At 41.6% G+C, this 17,039-nt stretch overlaps 1 pseudogene; it reads right to left on the bottom strand.

Annotated features, from left to right (window-relative positions):
* Positions 1-2,857: 2,857 nt before the first annotated feature.
* On the bottom strand, positions 2,858-16,973 carry LOC106412802 (annotated as a pseudogene).
* Between the last annotated feature and the right edge of the window lie 66 nt (positions 16,974-17,039).

The following is a 17,039-nucleotide window of genomic DNA, read 5'->3' as shown; positions in this document are numbered from 1 at the left end:
AACCAAAATTATTTCCGAAAACTGAAACGACTATGTAACCTTAGCTGTGGGACCCAAGTGGGAGTTGAGGTCAGGTTGGTTTCATGCTTGTGAACGGAGAAGTTCCAAGATGAGCCGGCTCAGCCAAGATGCACTCTCCAAGGACAAGACCCTGAAAACAGAAAGGTTAGTTTATCTAGTTATTTGGGAGTAATAGACGGATTGGATGATGGACGCAATGCAAGATCTTTGTATGGACGACCTGGATAAGGGTAGTAACATGGACCAGGGAGTGGCTTAGGTTGAAAGAAACTGTAACGACTGTGACCCAATATGGGAAAGCCCATTTGTTTTTTTTAATTAAAACCCAAAATCCCCTTTTCATTTTATTTTGTCCCACATTGGAAGTTTAGTAAATCTTCCTCCATTCCCTTCTCCTATATAAGGAACTCTACCCTTTCTTTTAATTCTCATCAAGTCAAAGTATTTCTTTGCATGTGACGAGTTGTTGTTGAATTATCTGATGACCAGTCACTAGTGAATTTTTTCCGGTGGGATTTCCGGGTGAGCTTCCGGCGAGATTTTTGGGCGAGCTTCCGACGGGATTTCTTGACGAGCTTCCGACGAATTTTTCTAGTAAATTTGTCGCCTCCTTATATCTAGTTTAGGAAATAAGTTATTTTAGGAAAGTTACTATTTTAAGAAAGTTTCTATTTTAGGAAAGTTTCTATTTAGAGAAAGTTACTATTTTTAGAAAGGTTCCAGTTTAGGAAAGTTTCCATTTTTAGAAACTTTATTTCCTGAGACTCTGAGCCTAAGCCGTTGATACTCGTGTTGCAGTTGACGTCAGTTGACCATCTTTCGTTGATCATTCCAGCCAGTGACTAAGGTGAGGGTCTTTTCCCGAGCTTCTCTTACACGGCTTAGGACCTCGAATAAGTATAATTTATTTCTAATGTGTTCCGTCTATGTGAAATCGAGTCTGTCATTGTTTGCTTAGTTTTAGGGTCTTTGCTTAACCGGAACTAGGGTGTTAGATGGTTCAACAATGCGTGTTCATTTATAATTGATAATATATATATATATATAGTATATTGATGTGATTTGGATGAAAGCCGACCATGGGTGTATCGGCTGGAGACAGTACATTGGGTGTGGTGTTTGCTGCGGTACAGCGTAGTCGACCTGTTGTGCCAAGGCGTGGAGGTCGATAAATCGTCTACGGGCGTGTGTTACCGAGCACATATTCGGTGGTGTTTTTGGCCTGTTAGTGGGCAGTTTGTTTGATCTCTGGGTACTTTAGGTACCGTGTTTGCAACGTGTTAGGATTAAATTATATTTATTCGGAGTGCTCTGTCCGGGTCCATGGACTTCGGGTTTAGTATCCCATACCTCACGGAGTAACTCCTCTGTTACTCACCCCTCTTTCTTCCCCATTTTAGGTGAGACAGATGAGTATATGATATTTGGACGGATTGGTGCTACTGGACTTTTTATTCGGATTTTTATTTGGGCTTTGGGTGAGTGTAATTGGGTATATGGACTTTTATTATAGGAGATATTGTGGTGGCTTGCTGTCATCCGGATTGGAGGTGACGGGTGTTATAGAAACGTGCAGCACTCTCTTGGAGGTTAGTTTTATTTCCCTGGTGGCCGTTCTAAATAAGTGAGCATATGCGGTGTTCATGTTGGTCTAAGGGAGACGCTACATGGCTAGTACATGAGTGGGCTTGTGATCAGATGGATCAGCTTGGACTCAGTGTAAGTCAAGGTAGGATTCCTTAAGATTGAGTGAATGGAATGGATCAATTCCAAGAGGAATTGGAAACACGATGTTAAGTATCTTAGTATGATGAGGATTGGAGTATACTATAAACACTTTTGTGAATGGTATGGGACGTTCACAGATGTGTGATGCTTTGGAGAATGGTATGGGACATTTTCCAAATGTGTGATCAAATCGAGATCCTACTCATCTAAGTACTTAATGATCGGTGGTGTAGAGACACACGCACTTTTCGATACAGGAGCTACACATAATCTTTTGAGTCCAGGAATGATCGAAAAGGGTTTGTTCCAGATGGGAACATGGGATTGTCTTGTCATAGTGAATGAAGCCGGTGAGCAGTGGATTCACTAGGGCTGGATAGAGACATCCTGGTATTGATCACAGTCAGGGTAATGCCTATGGATCTGATTGTTGTCCGCCTTGAGAATCACGAGGTGATAGGCATGGACTGGTTTGGACAGAATCGGGCCACCTTGGACTGTCACCGGGGCATGGTGCAGTTTGAGGGTGGGTGTGGACCCCCGATCAGGTTCCAAAGGTTGGAAAGAATCAGGCCACTCTCGACTGTCACAGAGGAAGGGTGCAGTTTGAAAGTGGGTGTGGACCCCCGATCAGGTTCCAAGGTATTCGTCCGACCTCTGGATTCTTAGTGATGTCAGCAATCCAAGTGGAAAGGATGCTTGAGAAGGGTTGTGAGGCTTATTTGGCCACAATCGCCACTATGGAGGTTGAAGGGGCTGGTGACCCGGACGGGATTCCGCTGGTCAGTGAGTTCGAGGACGTGTTTCGGGCGCTACATGGCATTCCCCCTGATAGGGCTGACCCGTTCATAGCATAACTGGAACCAGGGACGGCCCCAATGTCCAAAAGTCCATATCGTATGGCTCCTGCCGAGATGTCCGAGCTGAAGTCGATCAAGTCCAGTGAGGGATGAGGATCGCAGCACAACCAAGTTGGAGATTGACCTAAGGTTGGAATAAGAATGATCAATTCCAGAAAGGGACAAGGATCACATGACGACCTATTCGGAGATGGGCCTATGGTCGGGTTGAAACAGTTGAGTCCCTGAGTGGACCAGGACCGGAATATGATCGAGTCCATGAAAGAACCAGGATCGAATTATGACAAAGTCCAGTAATGGACAGATGTCAAGTGTGTGGCGGTTTAGTCTTGTAGGGACTAAGATCGCAGTATGGCCAAGCTGGGAAAGACATTGGCTAGTTAAGGAATGATCCAGTAATTGGTGACTGGAATCATAAACCTTAGTGTCTGGGAAGGACTTAAGGAAAGAACAATCTGTTAGGACTCATGGTAGAGTGAGCAGCCTAAAGATTGGAACATGTTCGCTAGGATTTGGCTGGTGCATCGAGTGGCTTGGAGATTGGTTGAATCTACTAAGACTTGAGTATGCAGTATGTTCCTAGGGACTGAATTTGAACTAGTCGTGGACTAAGATCCGAAAAAGAATGAAGTCTAGAGTAGACGACATTCTAAAAAAAAAAAAAAAAAGATATGGGCTTAGTGTCTACAAGGACCGCAACCTGGAGAGTTGGGTCAGTGACACAAGTCATGTCCTTGCATGGGTGCTTGAAGGACCACTTGATAAGATTTTGGGTTAAATCTCTATCAAGTGGGGGAGACTTGTATATATGATGATCAAGACGTGATCAATGAGAAGGAACATAGAGGGAGATGCAATGAATTGGTTAAGAAGAACCAATCGAGCATGCTCCAAGTTCCGAATGCAAAGAGTTCGGTTGGAACCTTTGGTCTTGAGACAGGACGTCAGCACCACTGGATTCGAGGACGAATCCATCACAAGTGGGGGAGACTTGTAGCATCCCCGATCCTAGATAGGATCGTCTGGATGGACCATGGTGTGAGGAGACGCACTAGCCAGGTCATACGACCTAAAGACAAGCGTGTCATGGTCCAAAACGGGGTTAAGGGAATCAGATAGCTGGAACTTAACCAAAATAAGGCAGAGGCAAGCTCAAAGGAGCTGGACAAGCGAGTCGGTAGCTGGACGAGGTCCGGGTGAAGCTCGATGAAGTGAATGATCAGAATGGTTTCATGGAAAAACTAAGTTTAGGCCAGAAAATAGACTAAGGGACTTAGAAGGATTGGAGAAGATAAAGGAAGCAAGCTAGCCGCAGTGTATAACAGTTGGGCGATGCGGTAAGCAAGCCCGACCAGCTAGGTGAAGTGTAGTGCAGCTCGGTGTAGCTCACTGAAGTGTAGGTCAGCTCCAGCAGCTGGACTACTAGCTCAGTCAGCTGGGATAGCTGGGGATCAGCTCAACTCATCTGAACTGAGTGTTCAAGACTTGGGCAGTTGGGCCGGGTCCGGACAGTGGCCGGGCCATGTGGGCGACCCGTGTGTGACGATGGGCTGGTGGGCTCTTGGGATTGAGTCCGGACAGTGGCCGGGCCATTTCCAGGAGTGGTTTGACAGTTCCAGGACGTCTGGTAACTACCATAGGCGAATGGGTGTGAGCTGGACCATTGATTGAATCAATTGCCAGAAATGATACCGAAAGGGTGCAACCTTTGGAAAGGTAACTGCCCCTTCTCCTATATAAAGCAGGCAAGTCCGTGCCTTTGCAGGCACGCCAAGGCTTTCTCCTACATTCTTAAACACAAAGAAAATCAGAGAAAATACAGAGAGTTGGTCGGATTCAACATTCAACCTCAAGAGTGGTTTGAAGGCCATAAAGAGGCAGTTTTGGGAGAGATCAAACGGGAAGTTATGAACGACCCTTTGATGGGTTTTGATTCGTGTTATTAACACCCAAAGCATCCTCCAGGGCCTGAGAACACACACAAATGGTCAGGGAAGAAGATAGGACGCCGGATCCCACTTCCAATGGCTGAGACAGCCTTGAAGGCAGATGTGTGTGGAAAAGCAGTTCCATGGGCAACAAAGAGGAAAGTGATGCACGACCCTTGGGTGGTGTTTGATCATGGATGAACACGTCCTAGGCTTCCTCTGTGTCTTGCGAACAAACGTAAATATCCAGGAGAGAAGGCAGAAGGCCGAACTTCACTCTCAATGGCATTAACAGCCTCAAAGGTGGATGCAGTGTAGAAAGTGGTTTCATGGGAGTTCCATGGAAGGGATGATGGGTGCGACCCATGAATGGATCTTATCAATACTGGAAGTATATGATAAGGGATTGATAAAGGCGTGGCTTGGAGGATCATGGCCATTCATGATAAAGAAGGCACATGATCTAGTCAGATCATGTCTAAGGTAACCGATTTTATAATTACTTTCTAGTTCATGTTTCTGTCTCTTGTGGTGTGGTTAAGGCCAAGTATGGCACGCCCCTTAAAGACCATATGTGGTGATATAAACTAAGGATCTAGGACCCTGAGAGAAGGGCTGATCTTAGTTGATCTAACTCATCCATAGGGGATGGAAGTTAGAAGCCACTCATTGGATAGTGATCCATGGTGGATCATGGTGTGTGTTGGATCTGATCATGGTGTGAATCAATGATCCGACTCGTGGAGGAGACACATGGGGGTCCTAGTACATGAGGAACCATGTGGAGAGCAAGATCCAATTCGTTTGGAACCAGCAACAAGCCGTGGAGGTGAGTAAGGCCAGTACTAGGTGGCATGGACCACAAGTATGGGGCCGGGTGTGTTTACCCAAGGAAGGCCGTGTGTTATCTGGTCTTGGGCAAGGATGGACGACCTCATAGGTGATGGATCAAGGTGTCTGATCTGATTGATCAAAGGATGCACCGGTTGTAAGAGCAAGATTGATCGGGTTCATTGGGACATGGTTCCATGGCCGGTTAGGTAAGTGTGAAGACTCATCAGTTCTGAGTCATGTGGGGTGATTGGTTGATTGGCTTAGGATCTGATGGGCATTATTAGTCCATGAGAGGACTTGGCTCCAGGGGATCCATGGCCTTGGCCGGACTGATCATGATCGGGATCCATATGATCTGGGTCGATTCATTGGATTCCGATTATGGGAATCTCTTAGTTGGGATTTATCATGAGTTTTCATGAATTTTAATTAATTTTTGGAGCACTTTTGGAAGTGGCCAGAAATATAGCTGAAGACTTCCCAAAGGTACTTGGTCTGTGGGGATGGTTGGCTGAGTGACTAAGTTCCAAAGGGCAGAGTTTATGCAGGTATAAGAGAGTTGTACGAGTAGACGGGGAGCTGGTCGAAGCTACCTCGCAGCTCTATCAGCTGGAAGAGAGTGATAGAACCTCAAGTGAAGTGGTTCAGCTCAGCTAGCTGGATGAGCTAGCTAAACAACTAAGTCAGCTGGGACAATGAGCTAACAAGCTCCGTGGATGTGGCAAAGGTATGATCTAGCAATGTTGCATAGATCTAGATAGAATGGTTAGGGGAACGGAACCTCGGATTTGTATGACTTGGAAAGGGTTCAGGATTGACCTTGGAGCTAGCTGGTAGTTGAGTATACTAACCATTAGCTGAGGTAATTCGACCAGACAAGTATTAATATGGTCTTAGACCAATGGTTAAGTAGATATTACTCCGCTGTACATAAGTTGAAATGATCTAAGCTAGGGAATGACTAAGGTAGTCTTAAGCTAAGATCTAAGTTAGCCCTCGCCTATGGGCGATAATATAGATAAAGGGTTTGGTCAGTGTATGGACCGAGCGACGTGAGGTATCGACCGCGGCTTAGGCAGCCGGATCGGGGCCTTATAGGTTACCTCTATCTGAGTTTTGGTATAAAACAACATTTCACTCTTCTACACAGATCACACCTTTTGAAGCGGTTTATGGAAGACCTCCACCATTACATCTTCCTTATATGCCAGGAGAATCAAAAGTTGATGATGTCGCCAAGTCATTACAGGAGAGGGAGGATATGATCTTCTTGTTGCAGTTCCACTTGCTAAGGGCTCAACACAGAATGAGGCAAAACGCTGATTTGCATCGCATAGAAAGAAGCTTTGAGATTGGTGACTATGTGTATGTAAAGCTTCAGCCTTATAGACAACAGTCTGCAGTCATCCGTTCCAATAATAAGCTTTCCCTAAAGTTCTTTGGTCCTTACATGATCATTGATCGATGCGGTGCTGTGGCTTACAAACTAGAACTTCCCCCTTCATCTTTGATTCATCCGGTCTTTCATGTATTTCAAAAAGGTGTTGGTGGGTATTGTTCAGACGACTACTCAGTTGCCTACGTTGCTCACAGATGTGTTACTCAAGCAACCTGAGAAAATCTTGGAGAGGAAGATGGTTAAAAGGCAAGGAAGGGCAGCTACTAAAGTTTTAGTCAAATGGATACACCAAGGTGAAGAGGAAGCTACTTGGGAGTTCCTCTATGACTTACAACGCCAGTCTCCAGCCTTTGAACCTTGTGGTCAAGGTTCTCTCAATGGGGAGGATTTGATATAGGAAAATGGAGTTGACACGTGGAGAGGAAATAGAAGATCGTACGAGACACATGTCAATCATCGTGTGGAGCAGTTAGAAGTTGTTACGCGGAAAAAGAGAAGAAAGAGAATATTGTTTGATTCATTCGAAAAGTGTGTGTTCATCATTTTCTTAGACTTTTATGAGTGTGTGTAATTCTCTTATCTTGCTCTAGAGTTGTTTCTACAAAGTATACTCTTGGCTTGATAGGATCAATTATTTGTTGTATAAACAATGGATCGGTTTGATTCTCTTCTATATCGAAGTACCAAATTTATTGTATCACATGTAGGCTATGAGCTGATAACCCACCAGCATCTCTCCCACAACAAACACGTCTGTCCATAAATTTCTCAGTCCCATTGATGTAATTACTAGGAAGTCTCCAACTCTGCACCAGACACCTTCTGAGCACTCGTAGTAGTCGTCATCAGTGTATTAAATACCACAAGCAGCGTGTAGCAGTAGTTGAAGATGTATTGCTGACTGGTTTAAGAAAGTAATACGGGAAGTAGTTCAGAAAGTACTACAAGAAGTGATTCATGACGTACTGTTGTAGATCCTAGGGTTTAGGGTTGGGCAATCACTTAAATACCAAAGGGCCGCCTTTTGTAGAAGACATGCACCCCTAGGATACTTTCCAGAGAGGTAGACAAGCTGTGTGTGGAGTCATCCCACCGGAGAGATCTGTATGATCTTGGTTGTCATGTTTTATGAAGATCACAATTGTTTGTAGACAGTGATGCTCCGGTGCTGCCGGATGGTAGTCAATGCATGCGAACTTGATACATATCTTCATAGTTCATCCATCTAGAAAAGAATGGTAGACATTGTAGTGTTGAATACCATAGTAATTGTAATTGCAACATGTTTTAGTGGATTTGTTTCTGGACTAGGTTCCGAGGATGTAGGGAAACCGAACCTCGATAAAAAAACTCTGTGTGTTCTTTAATTTATGCTCATACATATTCTATATGTACTCAAACACATAGATCTAGCCACAAATATGCACTTTTAGTAGTAGTTATAGCTCAAGTGCTTGAGCCATATGATGAAAGGAGGGATTTACTTCACATAGTTAGTACCCTCCGGCTATGAGAAACACGAGTGTAGTAATGGATGCCAACATTGTGGCTTGCTTGATGTTCATTAGCAGAGCACCGAACGCTAAGCCTAGACCTTGAGCAACGAGGACAGAATAGAGAACAACCAGTAGTGAGAGGATAAACGTTGTGTGGTTGGGTTTGAGCCCACCCAACCAGTAAATTATGAACACAAAAGCAATTGGAAGGGAGAGTTCATGTGGATATGCCTTGAATCTGGATGTTACATCTAGGCGATGGATGTTACATCTAGGCGATGGATGTTACATCACGTACATCATACCGACTTGGTTGCATCAAGAGTGTTGCATCAAGTTATTATGGATGTTACATCTGATGGTGGGCTTAGGCCCATGAGTCCATAAAGTTTAGGGTTTTAGATACGGGATGCTACTATATATATCTTGTATTCGAAGTAACTCTAAACTTGCACTTTGTAAGCTCAATATCGCCTCCAATAATAAGATCTCTCTTTGCCCGTGGATGTAGCCCTATGGGTGAACCACGTTAAATATATGTGTCGTAGTTACATCGCTTTTATTCATCTGTTTCCGCATCTGTTCCTTCTCACGTCCGTTACAATAAACTGGTATCAGAGCTCGGGGTTTGTGATCTGGTGAGAAGATGTCTAGAATAATCGTGAAGATCGACAAGTTTGATGGGAGAAATAGCTTCAGTTTTTGGCAGATGAAGATGCAGGCGTTGCTGAAGCAACAAGGCATCTGGGGACCATTGTCAGAAAAGAAATCTGAAGCAGCTGATTTGGAGGCTCTGGAAGAGAAGGCGTTCTCAACAATTTTGTTGTGTCTAGCAGACGAGATTATCATCGAAGTATCGGATGAGAAAACGGCTGCTAGTTTGTCGCAGAAGTTGGAGAGTTTGTACATGACAAAATCTCTGACGAATAAGCTACTTCTGAAGTAACGCCTCTTCGCCTTGCGTATGCAAGAAGGTATTGAGCTTCACGACCATCTTGACAAGCTGAATTCGATATTACTGGAGCTGCGTAACATCGATGTTAAGGTGGAGGATGAAGACGCGACACTAATCCTGTTGGTATCTCTGCCGAACTCCTTCGAGAACTTCGTGCAATCGTTCATTGTTGGCAAAGATACAGTGAAACTGGAAGAAGTTAGGTCGGCGCTTCATAGTCGGGAATTGCGCCATAAGGCATCCAGCTTAGGGACAGACAATCAAGCATCGGGGTTGTTTGTCAGTGGTGTGAAGGGACATGGAAACAGAAAGACTTCGAAAGATAGGAAGTCCTTTCCAAGAGGTCCTAAACCATCTGATATTTGCAACTATTGCAAAGAGAAGGGACATTGGAAGTCAGACTGTCCAAAGATGAATGAGCAACTGTTTGGGTCTGTTGCAGTAGCCGAGGATGAAACCAAGTCTGACGACCACATCGCTCTTATTGTGCACGAAAACACACTCTTCTGATGTGTGGGTTCTTGATACGTGAGCATCCTACCATATGACACCGAGGAGAGAGTGGTTTTCAGAGTACACAGAGATACTTGACAGCAAGATAAGATGGCAAACGACTTTGCCTGCAAGATTGTTGGGATCGGCTCAATCAAGCTCAAGACACATGATGATAGATTCTACACACTGAACAAGGTTAGGCATGTTCCATCAATAACAAAGAATTTGATATCCGTGAGTCTTTTGGACAGCAGAGGGTTCAAATTTTCGGGTGGCGATGGAGTTTTGAATGTCTACAAAGGTTCTGATGTGATTCAGAAGGGTTTCATGAAGGGTACTATGTATTTGCTGAAGGGTACAACGGTTACCGGTTCAGCAAATGTTGCATCGCCAAAGATCCCAGAGGAAGATATGACTAAGCTATGGCATATGAGGCTTGGACATATGGGTGAGCGTGGGATGCAACATCTGTCAAACCAAGATCTGCTTCATTCTAATATTGGTTTGGAACTCTGCTCGGAAGAGTTCAAACAATTGTGTAAGGATACAACATCTGCCAAGCATCTTACAGACAGGGGAACACCACAGCGGGATGGTGTTGCAAAATTGATAAACCAGATAATACTAGAGAAAGCGATGTGCATGTTCTCGAGTGCTGGTTTGGAGAAGCGGTTTTAGGCTGAAGCAGTTAACACGGCTTGCTACTTGATAAATTTTGGTCCCCACACAGGCATCAAGTGCAGGATACCTTCAGAGGTGTGGTCAGGTAGATCTGCTGAATATTCACTTTTAAGAGTGTTTATGGGCTACGGTGATGGAATCAAGGGATACATGGTCTTGTCTCCGTCAGAAAACCGAGTGGTTCTAAGCAAGAATGTTGTTTTCGATGAAACATCTATGGTTAGAAGCTCAGGGTCCAGTTCAGAAACAGAAAAGGGTAGCACTGATAAACAGGTGGAGTTGCAAGATGATCAGGAAGTGATTGATGTGCAGGAACTCACAGAAAATCAAGAGGAGCGTGTAGAAGATGTTCAGTTGGAGTCTACGGAGACTCAACCGCTTGATGCTACAGAGCGTAGCATCGTGAAAAATTGACCAAGAAGGGTTGATGTCAGGCCACCAGAGAGATATCACTTTGACGATATGGTGGGTTATGCACTTCAAGTTGCAGAGGAAGTGGATGCGTCATCCACTTACATGAAAGTTGTTTCTAGTCCCGAATCTGAGAAATGGCATGTTGCAACGAGAGATGTGGAGTCTCATCAGAAGAATCATACATGGGATCTGGTCACATTACCATGGGGAGAAGGGATGTTACATACAAGTGGGTCTTCAAGATTAAGGATGTAGCATCATCGGCAGAAGAAGTTAAGTATAAAGCTTGGGTTACTGCAAGAGGGTTAAGTCAGAGAGAGGGAGTAGACTACAATGAGATGTTCTCACCTGTGGTCAGAGATACTTCCATCAGAGTGTTGCTAGAGCTGGTATCACGTCAGTACTTGGAGCTTGAGCAATTTGATGTGAAGACAGTGTTTCTTCATGGAGAGCTAGAGGAGATATACATGACTCAGCCAGATGGTTGTCGAGTTCCTGGAAAAGATGACTATGTGTGTACGTTTCAGGAGTCACTTTCTGGATTTAAGCAGTCTCCCAAACGATGGTACAAGAGATTCAACAGCTATATAATCAAGCTGGGCTACATCAGAAGTCCTTATGATTGGTGTGTCTATGTGAGCAAGTTGAAGGATGTGACGTTCATTTATTTGGTGCTCTATGTGGATGACATGTTGATAGCTGAAGAAAAGATGTGTGACATCGAGAACCTGGAGCTTATGAGTTCTAAAGTTGAGATGAAGGATTTGGGTGCAGCAATGAAGATTCTAGGGATGGAGATCTTCAGAGATAGGGAGAAGGAGTTGTTCTTGTCATAGAAGGCCTATATTAATGAGGTGTCGACAAGGTTCGTGATGTCTTCAAGTGAACCTATTTGTACTTTGTGCACTGCAAATGTTCATCTCACCATGTATATGGTTTAGCCCGTTGGGGCATCCAGCCCGAAGGGGCATCCAGCCCGTTGGGGCATCTCGCCCGTTGGGGCATCTGGTCCACAAGGACATCTGGTCCGCAAGGACATCTGGTCCGCAAGGACATCTGGTCCGCAAGGACATCTGGCCCGTTGGGGCGTCTGGTCCGTTGGGACGTCTGGTCCGTTGGGACGTCTGGCCCGTTGGGGCGTCTGGTCCTTTGGGACATCCGGCTGATGACGAATGTCTGGCTCTAGTTGAGCATCTGGCCATTAAAGGGTGTCTGGTTCGTCATAGCAACACATCTGGTCCGAAGGGACATCTGAGGCAAAGAGAGCGATGGTACATTTGGCGTTGAAGAACGCATCTGGTACATTTGGCGTTGATGGGTCATCGGGCACATGAAAGTGTATCTGGTACATTTGGCGCTGATGGCGCATCTGGTACATCTGGCGCAGAGACACACATCTGGTACATCTGGCACTTGAAGGTGCATCTGGTACATCTGTTATTGGGAGGATTTAAGTTAAGGTGGATTTGTTGATATGCCTTGAATCTGGATGTTACATCTAGGCGATGGATGTTACATCACGTACATCATACCGGCTCGGTTCCATCAAGAGCGTTGCATCAAGTTATTATGGATGTTACATTTGATCGTGGGTTTAGGCCCATGAGTCCATAAAGTCTAGGGTTTTAGATACGGGATGCTACTATATATATCTTGTATTCGAAGTAACTCTAAACTTGCACTTTGTAAGCTCAATATCGCCTCCAATAATAAGATCTCTCTTTGCCCGTGGATATAACCCTAGGGATGAACCACGTTAAATATTTGTGTTGTAGTTACATCGCTTTTATTCATCTGTTTCTGCATCTGTTCCTTTCTCACGTCCGTTACAACAGTTGCAATGGCAGGTCTCCAACGTTTCTAGCCATGAAATAGGATGAAAGACGGTACATTCTGGAAGACCTCTCCTTGATTTGCATTCTTTTCTCTTGGGGAAATGTGAAAACCGCGTTGTATAGCGGGTAGAGACCCCAAAATACCGAGAAGAAGAAGAGCAAGGCAGTCTGCAATGTAGAATGGTAGTTAGAACACTATTGTGATGGAAAGAAGAGTAGTAACAATTCAAGATGATCATTATCTTACTCTATCTTGAATGTGAGATTTTGGAGTATGCCACCAAGAAAAGCCACGCCGATAACTTGGAAAATATTTAGCTTGTTGAAAGATTTGAATCTCCTCTCTCTGACCCCTTTTTGGAGCAATACAGTGAACTGGTACCACCAAGTTGTACACCATTGTTCTGACTTTATATTTTTTGCTGCTCCATTTTAAGGACATGCAACGTCAGATTATCATTCATGAAGCAGAAGCAAACAAGAAGTACTTGAGAAAGTAAAAAATTACCAGCATATTTGGTGTACTCATAGCTATGTGAATCCGCATTGCAGAGTTCAGCTTTCAATTTAGTAGATATGTTCTTCTCATAAGCTGAAACCAGAGTTTCTTTTACAGTCTTCTGTTTTTGATCGGACGTCTCCTTTTAAGAATCAGGTGGTATTCCTGCAGTTTACCAAGTTTTGATAAATTAAAAATGATTTATTTCTCATTTTTCATCACCTAGAAGCTTAAAGAGAAAGGTTGTTTACCGTTTGCAAGGCCAGCTTGTTTAACTGTCAAGGAAGTGGAAAATCGAACAGAAGTAAAATATTACACAGCAGAAGAAGCAGGGCCATAGTAGATACATAGGGTATATGCGACTTGATGGCTGATGAATGGTGGTGATTACTGTTCTTCCTCCAGAAGCCAGCCGTTTGATTGTGGTCACTATGCGTTGAGCAGTGGTGGAATCAAGACCTGAAGTAGGTTCATCAAAAAGGAGCAAGCTAGGATTAATCAGCATTTCTTGACCAATGCTAACTCTTTTTTTCTCCCCTCCTGATATTCCTCTGAACAGTGGTCCTCCTCCTATCATGCTGTTTGAACACCGTCAATTCGAGTTCAGCGATAACTCGGACCACATGCTCGGCCTTCTCGTCTCTGGTTAAAGTGCTTGGTAGCCGTAGAAGTGCAGTAAAGAAGAGAGTCTCCCAAACAGTGATGTGAGGGTAGAGGACATCATCCTGAGCAACAAACCCTGCTCTACGCTTGATGCATCCGGAGAAATTAAGGCTGACCGTTGTAAATGACTTTACCCGAGAAAGTTTTGGAGAGGTGGCCCCCAAGAGCTGAGAGAAGAGTGGTTTTGCCACTGCCTGATGGACCTAACATAGGTAGAATTTTCTCATGGACATACCATCCCCGTTATCCCATTAAGAATTGTCTTTTAAGTTTACAATTTACTATTAAAAATGTAAATAAATACAACTTTTGAAAATATTTTTTTTCTAAAACATAGATCTTTTTAAAAAGGAGGGAATAGTAGTTAGAACTGACGAACTAGTCATATATACACTATTCATTAATCCATTGGTAGAAAACACCTCAAAATGGGCATGCTCATGTCTTTTATTTGTCATATCTAGTACAATTTCTATCAAACATGAAAGGGTTGCAGCATGCACATAAATTATTTTTGGGTTCACCTCCTAGGTTCACTAATCAGTAGGATTTTATTATTTCATATTCAATATCTTTTAAAAAAATATATCTTTTAAAAAAAAATATTGTCAAATTATATTATGTTTTTAAAATAAAAAGGTAAATAAAAATAGTAATAGTTACAAATTTTTTTTTAAATATTTTTAACGTCGTTAGCAAAATATTAAACCCCAAAACCCTAAACCCTTGGGTAAACCCTAATTTAGGCCTGGGTATTCGGGTCTTCGGGTCGGGTTCGGGTCGGTTCCTTTCGGGACCGGGTCTTTCGGGTCCTAAACATTTGGACCCAATAGGTACTTATAAATTTTCGGTTCGGGTTCGGGTCGGTTCTTCTCGGGTCCGGGTCGGTTCGGTTCTATAATTAAAATATCCATAAAATACCTGTAATATTTCAGGTCCATATCGGTTTACGGTCGGGTTCGGGTATTTAGAATCTGAAAATGATATGACATACTCAACTCCATCAAATTTAGTCAATATTTATCATATATATCTAAAATTTTACAAAATAACTTAAATGAAACTAAATTAAAATAAAACATTTTTAAACTCTAAATTTTACATTTTAAAGCTTCAGATTACTTAAAATGTTACAAAATAATAAAAAAAAATTTAACAAAAGATATTTCAACTAAATCATAAAATAATAAATATAAAATAGAACACATAAACTCATAGTTTTAGATATACATGTTTTTAAATCGGGTATAAATCGGTTCTTATCGGATCGGGTCTATTCGGGTCTGTTCTTTTCGAGTCCGGTTCTTTTCGGGTCGGTTCCTTTCGGTTCTGGTTCTTTCGGGTAAAATAAATTTAGACCCAAAAGGTACTTATAAATTTTCGGTTTGGTTTCGAGTCGGGTATTTTCAGGTCGGTTTTGGTTCGGGTTTTTGGGTTCAAGTTAAAATGCCTAGGCCTACCCTAAACCTTTGGGTAAACCCTACACCCTTGGGTAAACCCTAAACCGTTGGGTAAATCATAAACCCTTGGATAAATTATTGGGTTTAGGATTTATCCAAGAGTTTGTGATTTACCTCAAGGTTTAGGGTTTATGATTTAGGGTTTAGGATTTAAGGTTTATGATTTAGGGTTTATTGTTTTGCTGATGATGTTAAAAAAAAATTAAGAAAAAAAGAAATTTAACTACTATTATTTTTTGTTTATTTTTTACCTTTTTATTTTAAAAACATAATATAATTTGATAATATATATTTTTTTTAAAGATAACAGATATAAAATAACAAAATTCTATTGGTTGGGGAATTTAAAGGTACGAAATGTATAAGGTAAATGACAAATACAGTTATTTTTCCTATTGAATTTGGAAACCAAGTGAAATATACATATTAGCTTTAAAATTTGGGAGTCAAAGCGAATTTTTGATTCATAAAAAGGTCAGATTCTTGTTATAGCCTGAGAATCTTGTACCACTACTCCTATGTAACGACCAGAGATTTCTCAAAACATATCTGTTGTATCCGGGCGAATTGATCCAGTAGATGGTTCATTTTGATAGAGGAATTCTTAAGTGTCTGGTTAAATATTTGGATAGAAACATGTAGAACAATCAGGCTTCACCTCTAGTGAATTCTCCATCATCCAAATAAATACAAAGTATCTTCGCACGTTGTTCTTATTGTTATATCACCAAAATGGTTTACAATTTTAGACAAAACTAGTGTAACCCCCATGCTACGCATGGGTTAATTTACTGTTTGTAAAATTATTTTATCAAAAGTCATAATTTTCAATCAGAATAGATATTATTTAAAATATTATATGAACATCACATAATTTTAGAGGCACCTTCATTGAAATATATTTTATTTATTTTTGAGAGTTCAATAATATAAAATATAGTTAAAATATACTTTATTTGAGACTTTAATTTACTCGATAATTTCTTAATGAATAATAAATACTTAATTTAATTTAATGTAACTTTAAATATGATAAATCTAATAAATTTATTTTCTTTTTATTTTGCGGTTCAAAATAATTCAGTGACATTTTTTGTTAATTCACCTAACATATTTTTTAAGAAAGCACACATTTAAACAAAATTAACCCACAAATTTTTAAAAATTAAAAATTAACCCACAACTTTTATTCTGATAGTTTTTTAATTTAAAAATTAAAACTGACAACTTTTGTTTGATTTTTATTTAGCTATGATGAATTGCCCAGTATTAATTAATTAAATTTCAGTTACAAAAAATAATTAAAGTAAATTCACCTCTGGATTCATAAATGCATGTTCCCTCATACGTCCAGCAATAGTTTCGTTGGCGAAATCAATTGCATTGGTGAATATTGAAAAATAACTGATCCAGGAAAGGAAATATTTTTTCAAACACATTTTTTTTGAAACACACCAGCAAAGAAAAAATTAATCAACAAACCAAAGAAAAGTACTTAAGAGTGGAACACATGCTAACCTTTTTTTGTCTGGCCAAAACCGATGCTTGTATCTTTGAGTGTGAGTGTAGTTATGGGCTTTCCACGAGAATAACTTTGTCTATACTCCATCCCATCTTTCCAAACTGTTAACTCCATGATCTGTAAAATTGAATTTCTTCAAAATCAAAGTACCAGTATCAGCCTCTTCCCATAATTCCACTGCATCTATCTAAAATTTTGTTGATAATGTATTTTGAAGTATAATCCATGCAATAAATAAAAAAAGTTTTG

Source organism: Brassica napus, chromosome C8 (genome assembly GCF_020379485.1).
Source record: "Brassica napus cultivar Da-Ae chromosome C8, Da-Ae, whole genome shotgun sequence".
Classification (NCBI taxonomy): Eukaryota; Viridiplantae; Streptophyta; class Magnoliopsida; order Brassicales; family Brassicaceae; genus Brassica; species Brassica napus.
This window is presented reverse-complemented; position numbering and strand designations above follow the sequence as displayed.